We start from the raw sequence: 23672 nt of genomic DNA, 5'->3' as shown, positions 1-23672 counted from the left end.
TTTTTTTTTTTTTTTTTTTTTTTGGTACCAGGGATTGAACTCAGGGGCACTTGATCACTGAGCCACTCCTCAGTCCTGTCTTGTATTTTATTTAGAGACAGGGTCTCACTGAGTTGCTTAGGGCTTTGCTTTTGCTGAGGCTGGCTTTGAACTCACCATCCTCCTGCTTCTGTCTCCCAAGCCTCTGGGATTATAGTCATGCACCACAGCATCCGGCAAGACCCACATTTTTATCAAGGGTCTGGTATAGGAACATGTTGAACATTACTAATCTGAAAATCCCAAATCCCAAATGCTCCAAAATCCAAAACTTTGGGATGACACAAGTGGGAAATTTCACACCTGACCTCATGTGACGGGACACGATCAAAATACAAACACAAAGAAAATAGTATAATGGACTGGGGATGTGGCTCAAGAGGTAGCGCGCTTGCCTGGCATGCGTGCGGCCTGGGTTCGATCCTCAGCACCACATTACAAACAAAGATGTTGTGTCCGACGAAAAATAAAAAAATATTCTCTCTCTCTCTCTCTCTCTCTCTCTCTCTCAAAAATAAAAAATAGTATAAAATCCTTCCCAGGGTATGTGTATAAGGTGTATATGAAACATTAATGCATTTCATGTTTAGATTTGGGTCCCATCCCCCAGTTAGCTCATGTTGTGTATGTAAATAGTTCCAAATCATAAAAACCCAGTAATCTGAAATATTTTGGTCCCAAGTATTTAGATAAGGGGTACTTGACTGGTATCTATATTAGTTACCTATTTCTGTATAAGAAATTACATTAATCCTTAGCAGCTTAAAACAAAAATTATGCTAGGTACGGTGGCACACACCTAGAATCTCAGCAGTTCAGGAGGCTGAGGCAGGAGGATCACAAGTTCAAAGCCAGCCTCAGCAACTTAGCAAGGCCCTAAGCAACTTAATGAGACTCTGCTTAAAATAAAAAATATATAAAAAGGACTAGCGATTTGGCTCAGTGGATAATCCTCAGTACACCCCCCTCAAATATATAAATAGATATTATCTCAAAGTTTCAGAGGGTCAGGAATCCAGGGTGGTTTAGCTGGGTGGTTCTCTTTCAGTGTCTCTCACAAAGTTGCAGTCGAGATATGATTGTGAAATGAGGTAGCTAGGAATGGGACCTAAGTCTGAACATGAAACTCATTTATGTTTCATAAACGCCTTGTATACGTAGTCTTGGGATTGAACTGAAGGTAACTTTACAGCTGAGCTATATCCCCAGCACATCCCACCCACCCCTATTTTAAAACATTTTTAATTTTGAGACAGGGTCTTACTAAATGTTTCTTAATGCCTCACTAAATTTCTAAAGCTGGCCTTGAACTTGCAATCCTCCTGCCTCAGCCTCTAGAATTGCTGGGATTACAGGTGTGTGCAACCACACCCATTTTATGAGGTTCTTAATATTTTTTTGCAATTGGACCGCATCCTGTCATGTGAGGTTGGTGTGGAGTTGCATCAATGCCAGCATCTGTGTTGTGATACCTTACTTGGAGTTTGTTAAGTGTTGTGATTGAAGCAACTGGGTAAAGAGGACATCAGGTCTCTCTGTGTCATTTCTTGCAATTGTATAAGGATCTTCAATTCTCTCAAAATAAAAAAAGATTTTTATTTTTATTTTGAAATTTAAAAAAAGATTTGGGCCAGAACCCTCATTGCAGCTTTACACATAATTGCCTTATAAAAACCACCCCAAAGTCTTGAAGAATGGATACATAAATTGAGGCATGTTTGCACAATGGAACAGTTTAAACAAAATGTGTGAATACTGAGGGCAACATGAATAGATCTCACGAATATAATGTTCAGTGAAAGAAGCCAGGCGCTAAAAAGCATGCACTGAAGTGTCTAAAAAAATACACAACTGGTAGCTTATGCTATTGGAGAGCCGTTCCAGGGTGCAGTACTAACCATCAGTGGGAGAAGGGGCTTCTGGGCCAGGCGTGGTGGTGAACACCTGTAATCCCAGTGGCTTGGGAGGCTGAGGCAGGAGGATGTGAGTTCAAAGCCAGCCTCAGCAACTTAGCAAGGCCCTAAGTAACTCAGCGAAAACCTATCTCTAAATAAAATGTAAAAAGGGCTGGGGATGTAGCTCAGCAAAGCATCTCAATGAGACCCTATAAAATACAGTCTCTCTATAAAATACAAAAAAGGGCTGGAAATGTGGCTCAGTGGTTAAGTGCCCCTGGATTCAATCTCTGGTACTAAAAAAATAAGTAAAAATTTAAAGAGTAGGGGCAGGGCTTCTGGGCTTGGTGATCTCCCACCTTGATCTGGGTGCTGGTTCCAGAACTGAGTCCTATTTGAGGAATTTTACCAAGTACACAATTAACTATAATGTGCATATTCTGTGTGAGTGCTCAAAGAACATTTTAAAAATACAAAACTTCTTAGTATCTAGTATCGAGCACTGTGCCAGACTGTTCCTAGGCATTTGACTTTCATTGTGTCATTTAAGTTTTGGGTGAAGTTTCCATGATTATCCCCATTGCACAGAGGACAAGATAGGTTAAGGGAAGTTTTCTGCTGCCCTGTGAGATACCTGGACATCACCTGTGCTTTTTACCACCTCAGGATTCATAGATAAGGCCATGTCATTGGCAAAATCCTTGAAATTGAGTTACTTATCATTCACTCAACAGCAAATGATTATCCTGGTAACACGGAACACTGGCTCTTTGCCAGGGTGCAGGGGACCCCTGCGGAGAGCACTTGTAGAACTCCAGTCCTCTGTCTTCCACTGAAAGCCAGGGCAGGTCTGTGGTAGGGAATGGACTGTAAATTGCTAAACACTGTAATGAAGCGGGAAGCCTCAGCTTAAACCACCCCCATTGTAGTTGACCATGGAAGTGTGAAAGGACCATGATTAATGAACTTGCTAATAATCTTTTCCTGTTAATGACATTCTCTCTGTTTTGGTAGGAGCACATGCTGTGATTGCAAATCAGCCAGGAGGGCTAACCAATGTAACCTTTTCTGTAACTGAATTTAGTTTCTGTCTGTCCTGGGGTCCCATTCTGCCTGATGGTGAAAAACTGTATTTTAATCAATTCTGGGTTTTTTTTTTTCCCTCTCTCCCTGCTTGTCCCTTGAGGAGTGTGCCTGGTGTGAGGGTGTTGGTGGTGGTTCGGGGAATATCTGTTTCCTGATTTTCATCTGTCCATGCTGTACCCACTGGGGTGACACCCTCTTGATGTGACAGTACACACTGGCAGTCTGCCACGCTGCTGTCTTGTCTCTCCAGGATGTCTCCTCTCCGTCCCCTGTCCCCTGTTCTCCTTATCTTGGTCATTGTTTCCTCTTGTCACTTCCTTCAGTGCCTTCCCGAGGAACGAGGGATTTCTGGGTACCTGCTGTACAGGATGCCCCTGGTGCGCCTTTTTCTCTGGGCCCAGGAAGATGGTGGTACCCAGCTGCTTCTTCAAGGTTTGCCCTCAGCCAATGGGAGACACTGCAGCTGGGGAGGGGTTGGTCTTCCTCTCCAGAGCAGCCCTCAGTGATTGAGGAGAGGGTTTGGAGCTTTTATTGCCTTGCTTTAAGGTGGCACAATTCATGCTGCAGAGCTCCCGTGTGGGATCAGGTTGCAGCTGCAGATTCCAGCAAGGACCCGGGTCCTTGTCCTTGCTTGATTCCTGCCTCTGACCTTTCTTGCTTCCCTCACTTGATGGATGGTGGTAGTGGCTGGGGCAGCGATTCTCCTAGAGTTCACCCCAGATAAATGACATTCCGTAACAGTCCCTGTCTCATTCTCTGCTCCTAGGGACCTGCCCTAAGACACTGTCCCACCCCAGGAGGCAGGAGATGCTGGATGAGTCCTCACTGTGGAAGAGGTGCCCTCAGCCATTTCTCCCTTTGTACCTCTCCACAAGCCCATGTGTGTGCACCTGGGGCAGGAAGCGAGGTCTTCTCTGGAAGGCTTTTCACCTTCCAACCTCCACCTGAAGGTCAGGTGCAGATTCCCTCGCCTCTCAAACGGTTTCTATTGGTTAGGATGTCTTGACTTGTAAGTAAGAAAATCAAACACAAACTACTTGAAATCATTTTCGGAGCACTTGGCTAGAACCCCTGAGGTCAACCTAGATTAAATCTAACCTCTGCATTCCCCACCCCACCCCCCCGCTGGCCCCCTGATTTTTCTTTTTGCTTTACCCTCTTCTGGGTCATCAGCATCCTCTTCTGTCTAAGCAGCTGGGCCCAGAGGTTACACGGGAAACACACAGAATGATTCTACAAGCTCTTCTGGCAGAGTGAAGAAAATCTGCCACAAGGACTTGAATCTTCAGAGTCCAGGTTTGGCCACATGCCCATCTCTGAACCAGGGTGGCCCAGCCCTTGGCCTAGGTCAGGTTCTGTTTCCCTTCCCAACATGCAGGTCACTTATGATAGGAAAATACCCGAACAGTGTAGGGCTCTCCTAGAAACAGGGAGGGGCAGTTTCATGCAGGGTGGACACTCACAAGGTGGATGTTTTCCAGCGCCACACCTCACCTTGTTGTCCAGTGGGCTGGGATGGAGAGCAGAACACAGGGCCTTCCCGGGGACTCCCTCTTGGTTCTATATCAGCAACTTCATGCTGCTTAGCCAAATGCCGCCAGGGTGTTTTCCAGAATGGCTGGGCATATTTCTACTATAACTGGTGGCCTAATTATTTGTCACCTTCACCACCACTTGGTATTACATGTCTTTCCAGGTTTTTTTTTTTTTTGGCAGATCAGATGAGTAGGAAGAATCTCAAAGAAGATTTGCCTGTGTTTTCTGAATTCTGGTGAGATCACTCTTAAAAAAATTTTAATATACGTATACATATATATTTAGTTATAGATGGACAGAATGCCTTTATTGTATTTATTTATTTTTATGTGTGCTGAGGATCAAACCCAGTGCCTCACTTGTGTTAGGCAAGTGCTCTGCCACCGAGCTACAACCCCAGCCCCAAGAGATCGTTTATTTTTATCAGTTATTCATCAGCCAGTCTGCTTCCTGTCTCTTGAGTTGCCTATTCATAATTTCCAAGTTGTCTATTATATTTCCTGTGCCCATTTCCCTATATAGAGAGATCAATTTTTTTCTATAAAAGGCTAGATATGAAATATTTTAGGCTTTGAGGGTCACACAGTCTGTATTGCAATGATTTGATTCTGCCGATACAGCACAAATGCAGCCATAGACCTAAATGATGTGTAAATGAATAGGCATTGGCTGTGTTCCAATAAAACTTTCTTTACAAAATTAGGTAAACAACCGGGTTTGGCCCTTAATCTAAATATTAATCCCTTGGCTTTAGACAATGCAAAAATCTCTTTCACATTTTCACCTAGCTGTTCTCTTTGTCGAGAATGTTCTTTTTGAATAAGATCCTTAATTTTGTTGTTGTCAAATTCATTCAATTTTCATCAGCAGGTTGTTTGTTTTTGTTTTTTGGTACCAGGGATTGAACCAGGGGCACTTTACTACTGAGTTATATCCCCAGCCCTTTTTATTTTATTTTATTTTTTTATTTGGAGACAGGGTCTCACCAATTTGATTGATGATGGACTTGCTAATTTCCTGAAGCTGGCTTTGAACTTGCAATCCACCTGCCTCAGCCTCCCAAGCTGCTGGGATTACAGGTGTGAGCCACCATGCCCAGCTAGGTTATGTTTTTTGAATTATTTTAAGATATTCTTTTCACCTCAACTACACAGAGATCACCCTCTCCTCTCTTTTCCTATTAACTCGCTCTTTCTGTTGACTTTTACTCTGAGCGAGGTCTTAGATCTGTTAGGGGCTTGCCTTTATGTGTGATGGGAGATACGACTTTCTTTGCCCTGTATCGAGCTATTTTCCTCACATCGGCTGCCGAACAAATCGTCCTTTCCCCACAGATTGGTAGCAGATGAAACTTTCAATTGGAAAAAAAAGAAAGGATAAGTTGGAAGGCTTGCCTTTGCAACCAGACGCTGGTCCTCCGGGCTTGCCTGCCCGCCCTGTCCAGTTCCTTGCCAACAAGCCCAGGGCCCTCTACTCTCAAAAACATCAACAGGCTGTCCCCATTTACACAGTCGGCTCCTTCTCATGCTCTTGGTCCCATCTCAATTACCAACTCCTGAAGATGACCAACCTGAACCCTTCTCATTACTGTGTTTCTTAACCCAACTGGAAATTTTATTTTCATTTGTTTCTCTGTTATCGTTCATCTCTCTATCAGAATGTGAATTTCACAAGGGTGGAGACAGACACCTGAACTGCATTACTGGTTGGTCCCTGCCTCTCAGTACTTGACACATAGCAGGCCCACATTAAGGCGTTCCCGGAGACACAGAACAAAATGAGCAAGTTTAATTGTTGTTTCAGAGGCAAAGGGTCATCAGATCGCCCCCGGCATTGTCCACTGAATTCCCCTACCCTCTTTGACAATGTACAGATTTAGAATTAAGGTGCATGCACCCTCTAACCCCACCCCAGGTTCCACCCTTATCATTGGATAAAGCAGCTCAACAGCTCGAGTATATTTATCACACCTGCATTTATTCATAGTTCGATCTGAGAGCACTTGTTAACTCCCTTAAAATATCTGATTGAATTTCATGTGGAAGCGAAAGCCACGGATTAAATATATGTTGTGTTAAGAAGCTTCCCGTTTTATCACAGTCTGTGCACTGCCAGAAAAGCATTCTGCATGTTAATTAAGATAGCTGGGGATTTTTAAAAGACTTCTTTTTCTCCTTTTAACTTTATAATGCATTCAGGGGGAGGGAACTAAGGAAACTCACTGCAAAGCTGTAAAAATCGGTGTCAAGTCGGGTGGCTTGTGGGATTCCATGAGCTTCCGTGACAGGCGGGCACTGTCTCTGAAAGTCAGCAGCAGGCTGGGTCTTGAAGCGGCTGTGCCGGAGGCTGGTGAGGCTGCGGGAGGAGGCTTTGTTTGACCTCTGACTTCAGTAGGAAGGGTGCCCTTTTGGCTAAGACTGAGATTTCATCCTGGGAACAGTTAAGTAAGAGGCAGGGGTGAGAAGTGATCGAATCCAAGAATTAAAGTGGACCTGATGAATGTGGCTACGGAGAGAGTGGAAAAAATCTGACCTTCCTCCTAATGAGCACGTCAATACAGCCAGGACATCTGTGAAATGAGCCCAAGGTCCTTGGTGGATTCAGTCTGGGGGTGCTGCTGGCACGTGGCAGGCACATGGCACTTGCTGCTGTGATGTGAGAGCCCGTGCCTACCTCTTGCTGGCAGGAACTCAGAGCACAGCCCAGCGATTTGGTCCCCCTATCCCCTCCCTGCCCCTCCACCCTAGTCTCAGCTCATCTCTCAAACACAGCTGGCCCCTTGGAGTGCAGAAAAGATGTGAGTGACTTGGAGAGGATTTCCAGCCTTTTGCACAAGCCCAGGAAGCTTTAGGTAAAGCGCCCTGCCACAAGGAGTCCCAGAATACCGCTGCTGTTTGTCTAGGACTCCCTGACCCATAGCGTAGGAGCTATGAATGATCAAAATAGTGTTGCAGCTGGGGTGACACTGAGAGCCGCGAGCAGATGTCTGCCTGAAATCAGTGCAGTTTCTCCTCCTCCCTTGACATCCTGCCCTGGATTCCTGCTCACTGCAGTGCCTTTCCCATCTATGACCAGCAGGGGGAGGACCCTCTCTCTCGCCTCCATTTCCACAATCCTGGCAGGGTACACTCCTTCCCCAGACCGGTCAGGTCACCTCCCAGTCTCCATGTCCCAGTCTCTGAGACTCTGGCCCTTGTTCCTTTCTCATATTGATAGAAACTTGCAGACCTGCCTGGGGCAGCTATGGCTGAGAGCAGGGCAGGATCTCCAAGGCTGGGGAACAGATGTCCTGTTGTCCTTGGTAGTGGGTTGTCTGGTCTCTCTCCTTACTGGCTGCATCCAAGCATGACAGGCCCTGAAAGACACCCAGGTTGGTCTTGTCTCTCAGAGATCCATGGACATCCCCAGAAGGCACATCAATTCCTTGAAAATGTACCTGCTCTGAGGAGGTAGCATGCCCATTGGGGTGACACGCTCCATAGAGGTAATCTGGCCCACCCAGGTGACATGGCCCCCAAGAAGTAACACCTTCCATAGAGGTGACATGGCAGTTGAGACTTAGCCCTACCCAGCCGTTTCACATGTGGGAGCTGTGCCCTGGCACAGCGGGCCCTGAGGTGACCACCCCACCAACTTGTTCTAAGATCTTACAGCTCAAAGCCAGTCAGGGTTGGACCAACCCAGCTCTGGTGCCACCCCTGGCACCTGCCCTCCTGCCCATAGGAGACTATTGCTACTTCAAGTCCAGTAGACAGAGCTAGAGACAAGCATCAGTGGCAAAAAGAGTCATTTATGATTTATGAATAATGAACTAGTTTAATCCTGGGTGTCTCTCGTCCCTCCCATTTGGTAATTGGTTCCACTTCTTTAATGGCTCAAATTCTTTATCAGCCTGTGACAGAGGGGAGGTGAGTCATCACACCAGGGACTGGAAGGGTGACCTACATATCAGGCCTGGGAAGACAGGAGCTGAGAGATGGGGCTCTACCTTCCACAGCCTCCCTGTTGGGGGCAGCTCCTGTCTTTTCATCAGAGTGGTGGGAAGAGACCCAGCTTGGGTGGCCATTAGTGCGGGTGGTTGTGGCTGGGGCGTCTGAAGCTGTGTGTGCATGGTAAATCCTCTGCTTCTGCCTAGGTTGGATGAAGATGGAGAAAATTGGGGTCTAGTCCCACACAGAGGCCACCCTTAAGCCACAATGACAGGGAGACAAGACTTTGGAGTCTGGCTGCCTGGGCTCAGAACCTGGTGGCCACATTCTGTCTTAGTGACTCTGGCTCATCCCTTTGCCCCTGGAGCCAGGAGGACATGCTCCCAGAAGTGAGGCTCTCACCTGTGTCATTCTTGAACCTGTTATTTCTTCTCTTATTGTTTCACACACAAGGATGCTGAGACTTGGGAAGGAAGGCCTGGCACGGGGACCCCAGGTGGACCCTTGAAGGTGGGCTCTGCTTTGCCTCCTCCAGGTCATCTTGCTCTGCATCAGACCCCAGGGTGCCCTCCCAGGGGGCTACAGGGAATATTGCAGCTGCCACTGAGAACACAGAGAGGAACTAAAGCCGGGGGTGGGACGCTGGTTATTTGGATGAGCTTAGAAGGTGAGAAGAGAGGTGTGGGCAGTGGTAGGACACCAAGGTGACATATTTTCATAGTTAGCATTCATGACATAGTTGGCAATGCCTGCTGGTGTTCATCATGTGACGCAGAGGTTACTGTACCCACTTTACAGGCAGATAAACTTGGGACAGGGAAGCTAAACGATTGCCTAAGCAGTGCAGCTGGTGCGGGGTGGAATCTGCCTTCTTCCAGCCTCTTCCCTGAATGCTGTCACATTGCCTCTTGCCGGTCCCAGTTCTGACAGGTGTAGGCGTGAGAGGCTGCCGGCTCTGTGGTGATGGTTGTCCTCTTCTGACACTCAGTAGTCTGCAGATCATTGCCAAGTACCTCAGTCTCTTAGACTCTCACAACATTCCTGAGAGGTAGGTATGAATGAGGATTACAATAGGTGGATGGAGAGAGAAAGAACTTGGAATCAAAGCATAACACAGAGAAGGGTGCATATTACAAATGCACAGCTCTCTGGATATTCAAAAGAAAATTATTATTTTAATCTCATTTTTCTAAAAGAAAACTAGGACTTAGCACTATTCCTGCTTACATCTCTTAATGTCCGCATTTTGAGTGGACATTTATATTTAAAGTTTTGATTTCTTTTCTTTTTTTTGAGAGCAATACAAATTTAATGGAGAACAATGACACTTTTATTGTATTAGTTTCATTTCCAGGAGTGGCTATAGGAGAGGGACATCATGTGACTTAAGTCACCCACTCTGTGGTATTAAAACCCTTTATTTGGGGAATTGCGTTCTGCTGGTGTTTTCTTAAGTAGAATTTGTTTAAAAAGCTTGCAGGATAAACTTCGTGGCAGCAGTCTAAAGTTTGTAGGTTCAGAAATACTTGGCGAAGGAACAGTGTACTCATATCATTTATTTTTGTAACATTTAATTTAGCAATCGTTATTTACCTCCACACTTTGTGGAATATTTTGGAGAATCAACAAAGCCTCAAGAGCGGCCTAATTCTCTGCTTGCAAGTCTGGGTTTTTTAGCTGTGAAAAGGCTTTTTAAATCCCACATTTCAGAGAGAGGAAAAACGTGTCCATCAGTTAAGTGAAGGGATTGCAGAGGGTCCCTGAGTGTGGTCCTGGCAGGGGCAGAGGCCCCGCCCCTTAGGATGCTCTACTTCCTCTTTTAGGGGACAGAGACGGGGAGGGGATCTTTCCCCTGAGCCTTGGGAAGCCTGGGTGCATTCCTGCATCTCTGGATATTTTTAGGGGGCCCCTAAGTGAAAGCTGTGGGGTGGGGTGCATCTTCCAGTTCCACGAGAGCACAATGGAGGACAATTAGAAATCATTCCACCTGAGTCATCTTCCCTTTCCAAGAGGTGTCTGAAGACTTTCCTGATAGGCTTTGGAGAAGGGGAAAGCAATCAATTAACCAATATCCACTGACTGAGACAAAAATATGTCTCTGTCTGGGATGACTGGGGCAGCAGAGCCCTCAAAGGAGACCTAGCTTGCAGGGGAAGGGAGATAAGTCCTAAGGTCTGGGAGAACTGGACCAGGAGGACCCACAGTCCTGCTTGTAGTCAGACCCAGAGCCCAGACTGGCCAAACAGCAGCAGTTGGGGGAGCTGCTCTCTGCCCCAGTCAGCCTGACACTGCCAGCAAAAACTGCAAGTCATCCTGCCGCAGCTGCCAGCCTGCAGGGACCAGGCCCTGGCGGCTGGAGGGGGTATGAGGAGGAGGGGAGTCTCTTACAGCTTTTCGTTTTAGGCTAGAACCTTCCAGCAAGATTTCAGAGCAGTCTGATCTCCCCGTTGGTCTTTCCCTCCTGCATTCCACTTCCAAAGGCCGCGTCCACACCACAGGGGCTCCCCCCAGCCCAGGTGTTCTGTCTTGTGGCTTCAGAGCTAGAGATTGTCCTTCCCTCCCTGATTCTGGAGCACCCAGAGAGCCCACTTCCTGCAGTCACAGGCTCTAGTGACACTGGGCTTGAGTCCCTGTGTGGTCACTGAGGGGTGTGCCATCTATAGCGGCCACAGTCCCACTTTTCCCATATACACCTGGCCATCTCAGGCCACTGACTTAGTGAGCACAGAGGTAGACAGCAGGGTGGACAATATTCTGCCCCTTGGACCAGCTCCCCAAGGGACTGAGGGCTCCTCCACCCCCACAGCAGGCCAGCCTGATGATCCTCTTGGCCCTTCCCGTCCTGTATTGAAATGATTCATTGATTCAACAGGGATTGTGGCCATTTATGGACATGGGTTTAAATCTCTCTCCTTCCTTGGTCCTGAGGTCAGAGGATCTAATTACCTTTGGAAATAAATTTTAAGGTATTTTCTAACTCTATTACCCAAGAAAGGCTGAAAGAATCCAGGGCTTTTATACCATTTTGAAAATCAAGAAACAGTTTCAGAGTGGCTCACCAACGTGATACCATTAAACTGCACTAAAGAAGAGACCTTAGTGCCCGGATGCAAGGACATTCCTTTGGGCAGGGACTCTGGTGCTAGACATGGCGGGAGAAGGTGCCTAGGTTGCTGATCCCTGTGCAAAGTCACACGCATCCTCAGAGTGCTCCTTTGAGAGGGTCCCCAGGGAGGTTACTGCGTGGTAACCTAGGGCCAGCAGTCCAGCAGGTTAGCCTGTGTCCTGCTCTCCACATTTAGAGCCTCTCACTCCTGAGATGGGGCTCTGCTGGAGAGCCGAGTCCATTACACTCACCATCATTTCTGGTTTAGTGCCATAATTCAGGAGCCATTCCCTGGGTGGAGGTGGGGCTGGGAGCTAGGAAGTAGGACAGGAAAGGCGAGTAAGTGGAGAAGGGTGAAGGACTGTTGGGAAAAAAAAAAAAGTCTTTCATTCCCTGACCTCCTTCCAGTATATTCAGAAACCTGTCCTCAGTGCTCTGGGGCCCAAAGGCTGTCCTTCTAGCTCTGGGTATGTGTTGGGGTTCTCTTGGTGGTTATGGGTTTATAGCCAGAATTATTCACCTTGGGAAGGGTGTCAGAGAGGGGCTTCTGAGGACTTTGGCCTTGAAGCACAAGTTTGCAAGCCCAGGAAGAGGTAGGATTTTGAGTGTCTGGGTGGATGAATACTCCTGCCCTTAGTAGAAGTGAGAGGTTGAGCTGTCTCCAAATGAACTTGACATTGCACCTGTTAGGGTAGAATCCCTTCAGTGGCTAGTGCTGGTTGACCTGCTATCCTAATAGCAGGAAAGTCTATGGATTAGGAAAATTTGTCAAAAGGTTTTCAGCCCTACTGGTGTTATTTTTTAGCTGTGGGATTCAAGCAGCTCTTTGTAAAATAGGGATAATGGAACTGGGGATATAGCCTGGGGGCAGAGTGCTTGCCTAGCGAGTGTGAAGTCCTGCATTAGATTCCCAATATTGCAAAAAACAGAGTAAAATAAAATAGGAGCAATAAATCTTGCCTTCTTTGCTGGAGGTCCCATTACATGGTGACCTCAAGTGAGATGATATTTACATTGTGAAAGTGTTTTGCAAGCTGTCAAGGGCTGTGCAAGGTATACAAAGCCCAAGTCTATCAGAGTCATTGGAAGCTCAACAGGGTAGGTGGGGGGGGGGCAGCATTCTCTTGGAACTCATGGAGGAAAACCATGAGTTTTATATTAAAACAAATTCACACATATGATTGTATAGAACACAAAAGTTCATGAAAAAAAAATTTTTTTTGATGTTGTTGTTATTTTTTTTTTTTTTAAGGCAGGGGCTTACTAAGTTGCTGAGGCTGGCCTTGAACTTGTGATCGTCCTGCCCCAGCCTCCTGAGTAGCTGGGATTACCGATGTGTGCTACTGTATCTAGCCAGGTTCATGAATTTTAATGTTAAAACAGGAGCAAAGAAACTCTTGTCTTTGTGAAGATGTGGGACATGGAAGCTGCTGGGGATGCTCCCTTTAAGGACCCAGGGGATTTTAACATCACTCTCTGCTCCTCAGACACTGTGCTGGGCTCTGCAGGAGGGGAAGCAATCTTGAGGAAAGAGGCCAGACCCTGGGGCTCACAAAGGACATCTTCCATACCAGGCTATCAGGAAGCACAAAGGAACAAGAGGAAAGAGAGCTCTCATGTCTGGCTGGAGCCATGGAGGTGATCAGGGGAGACTTCCCAGGGGAGGAGAAGGAGGAGGAAGTGGGATTGCAGGAGCCCAGACACACAAATTCAGGACAAACCATGTTCAGTGACAGGCAGTAGACTCAGACCTAGACTAAGGATTTGTTGAGGGAGGAGATGGACCATGTGACTGGGACCTCTGGGGAGGAATTTGGGATGAATGCAGCAGGTCTGCAAATCATTTGAGCAGTGAGATGCATTGGTCATGGGGTTGCTTTAGGGTGATTAATTTCATGGCAGTGACAGATTCCCAGTTGCCTGTATGGTTGTTCATACAAGGGGTCCTTCCAGAAGAGACGGGATCACTCCTGAGATATCTAGACTTTTAGTTCAAATTGCAGCCAACGTTTACAACATTTTGTTTTTTCTCTTTGCTCCTCAGATGAACAACTGCAGCCCAAAGAAGCCAAGGGCCTTGCCCCATGTTGCCCTGTGAATTAGAACTGCTGTTGAACAGCAGGAGTCACAGATCACTGGGGCAGAAAGGTCCCAGCAGGTCCTCCAGAAAGCCGAGTGCTACGTAGGTCCTGTAATATTGCCACGGGATTTCATGCTTATCTTCATGCCTGAACTCTTCACAGGAGCCCTTGGCCCACAGATTCCCAGGGCTGATCAGATACAATGATAATAACCTCTTGTCCCCACAGCTCCTCTGACCAGCGAGACTTCACCTTGGATTTCAGGTCTTGTTCAAGAATCGCATTCACCCCACCCCTGGGCACTTGCCTGGTGTTTCCTCTCAGCATGGAGCTGCAGGCAGTATCTGCAGCTGGCAAGAGACCAGCAGAGGGAGAAAGGGGCTGGCTAACTGGAGTAATCATGAAAGGTTCCTGGGGATATTCCCAGAGAAGTCACCAAATCCCCAGCAGAGAGCCTGACAGTTGGTGGGGACAAAGAGATGGGATCTGGGATCCTCCCCAGTGCTGTGCAGCCCAAGCCTAGACCAACACAAGTGCTTGATGTGGACGGGCGGGGTGGTGCTTGTAATCCCAGCAGCTTGGGAGGCTGAGGCAGGAGGATCATGAGTTCAAAGCCAGCCTCAGCAATTTAGCAAGGCCTTAAGCAACTCAGCGAGACCCTGTATCTGAATAAGATATAAAATAGGGCTGGGGCCAGACGAATGAGAAGTTATACTCCATTTATGTATTATGTGTCAAAATGCATTCCACTGTCATTATTACTAATTAGAATACATATATATATATTTGTGTGTATATATATACATAGATAGATATATAGATATTTGGGCAACTCACTAGGTAGGCGGCGGTATCACCCCCTGAAACAGGTACAATTGGCACATGCCAGTCAGAGACATGGGGTAACTAATGTTGATGGGGCAGGGGTGGGCATTAGGGAGACAGTAGCCCAGAAACCACCAGAGACCAGTAACCTGGGGTTGGGTGGTTGGTAAGAGTCTAGCCTTAAGAGCATGTATATAGGGGCTTGAGTAGTAGCTCAGAGGTAGAGAGCTTGCCTGGCATGCATGAGGCATTGGGTTCAACCCTCAGCACCACATAAAGTAAAATAAAGACATTGTGTTCACCTATAACTAAAAAATTTTTAAAAAGCATATATATTAGGGGGCTGGGGATGTGGCTCAGTGGTTAAGCGCCCCTTGTTCAATCCCCTGTACCCCTCCCCCAAAAAGTGCTTGATATTTAGAACAAACAACTGTATATGCAAATCATTTGGTAATCATATGCAGATTCTGTAGGATGAAGTGGGGTCAGGGATCCCAGGCAACGGCTGTGATCCACAGATGGGTGTGCGCAGTACAGGGTTCTATAGTACCTACTCTTCAAACTTTCCTAAAGGAACAATGTTGGACTGATTTACCTTGCACACCTGCTTCTTGAAGCAGCTCCTTTATAGACTTGTCTAATAAAAACCATCTCAACGCACCATCTCCACGCACCCTACACGGATTTACTGAGCACCTACTATATAGCAACACCTAGGGATCCAGAGATGTCACAAGTGGCCTCTTCTTGTGGGATTTTGCAATGAAGGGCATGTGATGAGGGTAGGTGGGACATGAGCCAGGCAAATAGGAAATCCAGCAGAGAGAGAGAGCAAGGTGATGTTGGGGCACCACAGGAACCCAGGCGAGGACACTCCTTGGGCTGGGGCTAAGATGAGGTGGGAAAATCAGGAGGGCCTTTGGGGGAGTAGGGAGCACTAAGTTCAGTCTTGGAGGGAGGGAATATATTGGTCAGATGGGGATCTTCCACAGACCCTTTCTTGCCCCTTTTCACAGAGGAGCTAGACGAAGGCTTAGGCTAGCAAGGGGCCTGCCTCCGTGTTGCTCAGGGAGTCAGCAGCCTTCCCCGTAAGAGGACACTCTCCTCCCAGCCCTCACCCGAGAGTTTTCCCTTTGGGCTTCACAGGGTATGTCCTCTCCCTCCTCTTCCCCTCAACCTCTGCTCTTCCTCCTGGCTGCCAGGGGGACTGAAGCATGCATCAGGGGGATGGGCAGTGACAATCATAGAAGTGACCAAGAGGGCTGAAGTGAGGTGTTTACTAGCTTTGGAGAGGGGAAGGCAATGGAGACTGTATTACTGGGAGGAGGCAAGACCAGGTAAGTGGAGGTGGAGGCAGGTGGGGAATGAATCAGAAGGGGTGGTGGGTTTGGGGAGGAAGGTGGAAGAATAGCCTGTGTCCAGGTGGGAAGTCATGCTGCCTGGCCGGTAGAAGGCTGAGGCACAAGATGCAGGAGACACAAGATACAGGAGGTAATATTGGCAAGGTTTGGGACTAATGGGGCATGTGGCCTGGGGCACCCAGGCAGTCTTCCCTTGATATAATTGAGTTCCCTCTGTGGATAGAATTGACCCTGGGCTGTTCAGGCTGGCTCTCATGCCGTTTCATCAACAGGTCTCTGTTGGGTAGAAATGGATCCCTGGTGCTTATGAAAAAGGAAGGGACTAGAATTTGGCATATGCTGCCTCCCCGCCTGGTCCATGGCTCCTGATGGAGCAGGCCACAATTATGCAAATAAGATTAAAAGGAAGCAGCAGACAACTTTCTTGTCCTAAATCTTCAGTGGTCTGCCTTGGCTGACCATCTTTAGCCATCCAGCCTACTTCCTGGCAGCTAGATGTGGCCGCGTGACTAGGGCCTGGCCAGTTTAAAATGAAGAGAAGCGTTTTACACCCTGCTTGGGTCATGCCACTTAACAGGAAGGTGTTTGCCCTCCTCTTTCCCTTCCTGCCCTTCCTGCTGGTGGGACAGCTGTGTGTGTGGGAAGCCATCTTTGATCATGCGGCATGGCAGAGCAGGGAGATGGAATGAGCCCAGGCTTTGAAGACTCTGCGGAACAGGGTCTCATACAGCTGGACTTTTATATGAGCAGGTGATACTCCTTTAGTTCAACTGAGCCCCTATTATTTTGGATCTCTGTTATATGCACCTTCACCGGTATCCCAACAAAGATGAGGGTATTTATAATAAGTTATTATCAAAGATGAACGTCGCAGTGTGAACTATGTCATCCCTCACTCACTTGACAACTGTTTTTGTTTTTTTTTTTTAACTGACTCCCTTATGCCAGGCAACAAGCCAGGTGTGGGAGCTAAAATTATCAGACAGACATGGTCCTCTTTCACAGAATTTAGTCTTGGCGTAGAAAGGATATAAGCAATCAGGCGTGATCATGTATGTGTTCAAGAAAGATCTGACTCACGGTGAACATGCGGAATGGGTAAGAAATAACCCTTAGTTTTTAAGTCACTGAGCCTTAAGTTGCTTACTGGGGCATAATTTAGCCTACCCTAGGATGGAGGTCTTTATAGAAATTTTTACAAAAGATGGTGACCAGAATAGAGGAGGCAAAGAAGAAGATGGGGTGAGGTGGAGAAAGAAGAGATAATTTAGGAGATGGAATCAATAGGACTTGAGAAAAATGGAGTAGAAATGAGGAAGAGAGAGGTTGAAGATATTTGGGCTGCTCACTGGGTGCGTGGTGCTACCACCCCCTGAAATAGGTACAATTGGCACATGCCAGTCAGAGGCATGGGGTAACCAAATGTTGATGGGGCCAGGAGAGGGCATTAGGGAGACAGAAGCCCAGAAACCACCAGAGACCTATAACCTAGGGTTGGGAGCTGGTAAGAAAACTGGTAAGAGCTCTGCTAGAAGAGCTAAAATCTTCAGGAGACACCTGCTCTAGGCTGTCTTATGTACACTATTGACCCTGATGCCACTATTGTCCCTGGTTGTGACAAATTTCAGATCTGGCCATATTACTCCTTTGCTCAGATCCCTTCACTGACTCCTCAGGAGTCTCAGGACACATCCAAACTCTTTGACATAACTTGCAAGGTTCTGGGCACCTGCCCACTTCTCTGGCAGGTCCCATGCTTCTTTTCTGGGGTTACCCCTAAAGTATCCTCCACACATCTCCCAGGAGCTGCCCTGATCCTCTACCTAGCCCTTGTCCATCAGGGTTAGTGACCTCTACAGGGAGTCTCCCAGCCCTTCCCACACCAGCGCAGGCATCTGTTGCTACCTTTCTCCCTTACCCCCAACAGAGGTGGCTTTTGCACTGATGAACTTGGTGACAGCCTGTGCCCACCCCAGCACTGACTGAATAAATGAAAAAATGAGTGAATAAAAAATATATTGGGTGAATGGCTGTGAGGCTATAGAGACCTAAAAACAGGGGAACAGGACATGTTTACTGGGAACCGTGATGTACCAGGTACTATATTGGGATTCTGATGAGACAGAGCAAGGAACCCCTTGCTGTGATCAACCTCCCTCCCTTGGACCCTCCCAACCATGCCCCAAGTGACTTGTCCTTGTCTCTCCATCCTCTAGGACCCTCCTGTTTTCCATCTCGGTTGAGGTTTCACTAAACCTCCTTATAAGAAGGGTAGGAGTTGCAGGGTGGCCCAGAGACCACCCACAGGACTATGAGGCTGCCAGGACCCTGGACAGAGGCCCTTCTCTCTTCTGGTCCTTAGTCCTTAGGTTTCAAAAACCTCAGTGGGCTTTATGATGAGACACTCTGGGGGTTGAACTAGTTTGTTCTGCTTTTAGAAGAAAAGCAATGCCCCTTCCTAGGGACACGTCCCCTTCCCAGATGTGTTTCGTGGACAAGGACCTCATTCTCTGGAAGGCTAGCTACTGTCAGGGACAGCCCTGGTTCCCACTCCTCTTGAACAGTTCCTAACTGGGCCTTGGAGAGTGTGGTGGCCCTGCCCAATTCTTGGGGACAGTGCTGACTTAGAACCAGTAGTAAGAGAAGGAGATTTCAATGTGAGGAGAGGGCACCTGGCGCCTCCAGGGATGAGGGAAGAGTCAGCTCCCCACAGTCTGGTGGTGACAATCTAACAGGGGACCTTGTAGCAGGAGCCCCATCTGGAGCTCTCTGGCTGCCTAGGGGGAGTATCCCCAGAATTCACTCAGAGGGGCCAGAAAGGAAGATGGCCAGAAGGGGAGAGTGAGGGCATGGACTCTTGGCCTAGAGGCCTATGGTGGCCTCTGTCCCTGTCCCATCTCCATCAGTGACCAGGACCAGTCTCTACCCATAAGCTGTTGAGCTAGATTAAATGGGGACAATGACAATGTCCGGAGAGGGGAGCCAGGTGCAAAGGGGTGGCTCTCTTCTTTCTCCTGCACCCAGACCCATGTCTGTTGGATAAGGAGGAAGGAGCTGAGTTGAGGAGTCGGGGGAGAGGGCTGCAGGGAGGACCACAGGCGGAGCTACCTGGTCACTGTGTCTCCTCTTTCCTTCCCTAGGCTGTAGCCCTCTTTTCTTGAGCCCTTGGGTAGTAAGATGCTCCCAAAGGACCCGCTGCATTCTGGGCTCCCAATGGTGCCCCTTTCCACGTCTTCTCTGGGTGGCAGCTAGAAGATGGTGGCTGAGAACTGGGGCTCTCCCATGCTGGGCAGGGCACAAGACCCTCTAGGCTGAGTCTGGGCCCTCCTCATAGCCACCCTTACCTTTATCTCTTCTCCAGATTCCCAGACTGCAAGCAGGAACATTCATGGTGAATAGATTGATGAATTCAATCAATCATCAATCAAGACTCAAGCTCCAGTCTATCCATGAATTGACTCCTCCAATGCTATGAAGTGCCTGGTGTATTCCTGGCACCCTCTCAATGCTGGGTAGAGCCATGAACAAAGCAGGGACAGTGTCAGCTCTCATGGAGTGAGAGGTGGAACTCGTGCTTAGCAGATGTTCACATGCATGACGTAAATACGTGATGATAAATCCAGAAACACCATGAAGGAAAAGGAGAGCGTGCTTCAACAGTGGATACTGGATGGCGAGTCTCATCTCGGAGGGATGAGGACAAAGGAGACCCGAGAATGGGACATTTGTGCTGAGATCTAGAAGGAGGAGGCATTAGCCAAGGAAGGGTGGAGCTTCTGGGGAAGAGGGTGTGTTTAGCCACGAGGGCCCCAGGTGAGGGAAGTTTGGGGAGGTGTGAGGAAGCCCTGGAGGTAGGTGTGGGGATCTGGGATGGATGGGAGCTGGAAGGGTGGCTGAGGGAGGCAAGAGTCCCCTAGTTGGCCCCACACCTATGGTCTTCATCCATGCCAGATGGTCAAAACACACCCAAGGGTGCAACAGGCCAGAATGAGCCACCAGGACTAGAGATCCCTGAGCCTGTCCCACTGTCCTCTTAGCCTGGAGCTTGAGCTCATTGGTCTTCTCTGAGGTGGGAGGTGGGGAGGTAGGAACCCTGAGTCCATTGTTATACACAGGCTGATTTTTGGTCCCAGTTCTGAAGCCCAGTTGGGTACCCTGGAGGCCCAGGGAAGGGGAGTGGCTATGGCCCTGAGCATGTTTGTTTGGACTGGACCCATAACAAGAGGGGAGGTATCTTCCAGATATCTTCCTTCAGTATTTATTTGTTTTTATGGGGTACTAGGGATTGAGCTCAGGGGCTCAGAGGCACCTGACCACTGAGCCACATCCCCAGCTCTATTGCTATTGGTATTTTATTTAGAGACAGGGTCTTACTGAATTGCTTAGTGCCTCAATTTTGCTGATGCTGGTTTTGAACTCATGACCCTCCTGCCTCAGCCTCCTGAGCTGCTGGGATCACAGGTGTGCGCCATCGCACCTTGCTTCCCTTCAGTATTTCAATAATTAGGAATATCTGAGCTTGTGGCCCATTTGGGGTCCCCTGGGCCAGGTCATGCTGAGCTGTGAGACTGTGCAAAGACACACCTCCAGGACCTTTGACCCTGTCCAGGGGAGCAGATGGTTGCCAGCACACAAAAGTGAATGAATGGAGTGGTGACATTTCCCGAGCATTCTCTGTGTCCCAAACGTGGTGACAATTGCTGGAGGTGAATAGTTCCAACTATGCCCCACTGACACACACCTCCTGTGTTCCAGGCCTGTGTGTAACCCACTCCCTCGTGTGCTCTGAATTTAGCACATTACACACTTTAGCAAATGGGATGTCAGCAAACGTGATGTGAGCAGAGACTTCACAGGTACCGCAGGCTGAGCCTTGCCTGCTTGGAACTAGCAGCCGCGTAAAGGGTTCTGACCAAGGTGTCCAGTATCAGCTTGCCAAATGTGACATGTGAGTGAGGCCATTTGGACCACCCAAGCCCAGCTGAGCCTCAGAGGACTAAATCTCCATGAGCTTCATGGGCAAGACCAGCAAAAGAACCATCAGCTGAAAACCAGCCCAAATTGTGCAACTGGAGGAAAAAAAAAACAATTGTTTTAAGTGGTTGTTTTTCAGGTGGTTCGTTGTGCCACAGTAGTTGACTGACAAGGCTCCTGATAAACATCTATTACCTCATTTAATGGGCCCAGCAGGCCTGGGAAGAGATTTTTTTTCTGGGAAGAATTGTTCTACCATTTACCTGGGAACTGATCCTGAGAAAATAACTAAACAAGGTCACTAAACAAGTTAGTGGCAACCCAGCTGGATCTGTCTCCATGGCCTACATACAGGTTCCATTCATCACCCCCCAAAATGAGATGACAGTGTTAGTCACTAATATTTGGAAATGAGGGGGCAATTCCATTTATCTTTTGTTGCTTATGTGAACCGTGGTGTTAGCTGAAGTCACCCAGCTGGGTCCCATCCTGCGGGTCACTGCTTGAGACCTGGCTCCAAGGGGAGTCCTTGATTTCGATGCTCTCTGTTCTGTCTTGGTGACCCTTGTTTTCATCTGTCACTGAGCACAGTTCCTGCTTGCTTCTGTCCCCAAAGCCACCACAAGCCGCAGGCGGTTGCTTCTCACAGGATCTTTACTAACGATTTCTGGACTGTGAAGCCTGGTTGAAGTCCGCTCATGACAACTTGGAGTATCGGGTTTCCCGCCCTCAACCAGCAGTTTCTCACCAGCTGTGTCTTCTCCCCTCCCTGTCCAGCTCCTCCAGCTCCTCTCTCAAGGTCACCCTCTGCTGACTCCTCTGAGCAGCACCCCCCACCAGACACCCAGCCCACCCAGGGGTCTTTTGTGTCAGAGGATTCCCTGCTGAGAAGACACTTGTGGTTTTAAGCAGCACAATCTCTCTCCACCCCACCACACACTCATGCAGGCTCAGAGCTCAGAGAAGGGACTTCAGAGAACATCTTTCCCAATCTGTCACGTCACCACTGAAGCCCAGATCCCAAAGAGATGGGGCGATTTCCCTAGTCTTCCAGCTTTGATTGGAGCTAGGAATTAAAAGGCAGAGGTACCCCCAAACACACACTAACTGTGTAAGCAGAGATCCTGTGAATGTCCCAGGGTATATGGGGCACTAAGACAAAGTAACCCGGGGCTCTCTGTCACCAGCTTGGCGTGGACCTTGAGGCGGGCCACGCAAACATGCTGACCTATGCCATTCTCCTCCCGGCCCCACTCCCAGCCTGGCCTCCTCAGTAATGCACACGTGCCCAGCCCATAAATATCTTATTTTGTGTTCCTGCCAGCCCCTGCTAATAGGGCTAATGCTTCCTGAGGAGCAGCCCAAAGCTGCATTAGTCGCAGATGCTTGATTGATTTAAAACAAAGAGCCTGACCACCAAACTCTCTCTATGGTTTCTCTTCCGGCCACTTTGCTTGCAGGGTTATCTCTGAAATGCAATTAAGTGGTTTAAAAGTACATTTTCAGGAAGATGCAGAATTGATGGGGGGAGCTGGCCCCTCTGGGTGCCTCCAGATGATTTCAGTTCCAGAGAAGGGAGCTGGACCTGCCCGGAGCTGTGTCCACACCCAACAAAATTTTGGGTCCCCAAGGCAAAATCTGCCCCAGGAGCCCCTTGAGGGTTGATGGGAGGGACTGCCTGTCAGTGGAACTGTTAACCTTCCTTGGTCCTTTGCTTTTGAAGGCCCAACGCCCTTGGTGTGGCCTCTGGGTGGGGGGTGGGGAGTTGGGGTGGCAGGGTGTTTGCCACTTCCTACCTCAGCAGAGTCCAGGGCTGAGCCTGGTAAGCTTGGTGCTCCTGCTCTCTAGGGCAGCCCAAGAGAACAGGAGTGAGGCGTCCACCTTGGATAGGGCCCTTTCCCCAGAAGCCCTGGTGATATCATCATATATATAACAGCTGTTTTCCTGAACTCCCTGCTGGGCCACCATGCTGGGCTCAGCGCCATATTTCTCTGGCTCCCATGGCTGGGCATCCATCATCTATGGAAGGGCAGCCCCAAACTGGCAGAGTGAGCCATGCCTATGGAAGTAAGGATGAGACAGCTGAAGGGGGCAGCTCGGTTGGCTTCTACAACTGTTTTGTAAGCCTCTTCTGGGTATTGGGTACTGTGTGAGGGGCCAGGGAGGTGACAAGGTGGGCTAGTGTGTCATAGTTGGGCAGGAAAGATGGGCAGCATGTGGGAGAGGGGAGATGTGCTGGGGCTGAGATGGAGAACTGAGGGTATACAGAGCTGCCTTAGCTCATAGGGAGAAAGGTGGAGGGAAAAGTTATAATTACTAGCATTTCTTTTAAGGAAAGGTTTGTATAGTTGAGAGGAACCATACGGGATTGTGAGTGTGGGGTCTGGAGAACCCCAGAGGGTTGAACAGATAATGACAGAGCATTGCTGAAGGTCATCTGCAGGGCCAGGTGGAATGTTGGGCAGGGAACAAGTGCTGACTGTCCCCTCTGTACATTGCTGTCCCTGGCTCTATGACAAAAAAGAAGTTTGAAAATGTCAGATTTTAAGGGACTCCTCGTGTTTAACCCACGTGGGCTGCAATCTCACTCCAATCCTGTTCTGGCAGCATGAGATGGGGTAAGATCTCCTTGTGCTGAGGTGCCCTGCAAAAGTTCAGCCTGGGCACAGTGTTCCAGCTGGTCCTGGAGGATGGATCAGATGTTGATAGTTGGAAGTGAAGAGAAAGAATCTTTAAGTCAAAGGCACAAAGGCAGATGTGAGCATTTGTGGGGTGCGTGTGGGTGACCATTATGTTTTTGTCTGCTGAAGCATCATAGGAAATGAATTAGGAGAGTAGGT

General features: G+C 48.4%; 1 long non-coding RNA gene across 1 annotated transcript; it reads left to right on the top strand.

Moving 5' to 3' along the window:
- Nucleotides 1-9382: 9382 nt before the first annotated feature.
- LOC125613800 lies at nucleotides 9383-14324 on the top strand. Its single transcript, XR_007344392.1, has 3 exons — nucleotides 9383-9533; nucleotides 13079-13229; nucleotides 13636-14324. It is a non-coding gene; the product is annotated as an uncharacterized LOC125613800 (long non-coding RNA).
- Nucleotides 14325-23672: the final 9348 nt, after the last annotated feature.

Source organism: Marmota marmota, unplaced genomic scaffold, assembly GCF_001458135.2.
Source record: "Marmota marmota marmota unplaced genomic scaffold, marMar, whole genome shotgun sequence".
Classification (NCBI taxonomy): domain Eukaryota; kingdom Metazoa; phylum Chordata; class Mammalia; order Rodentia; family Sciuridae; genus Marmota; species Marmota marmota.
The sequence above is the reverse complement of the archived record's forward strand: the minus strand, read 5'-3'. Positions and strand labels throughout refer to the sequence as shown.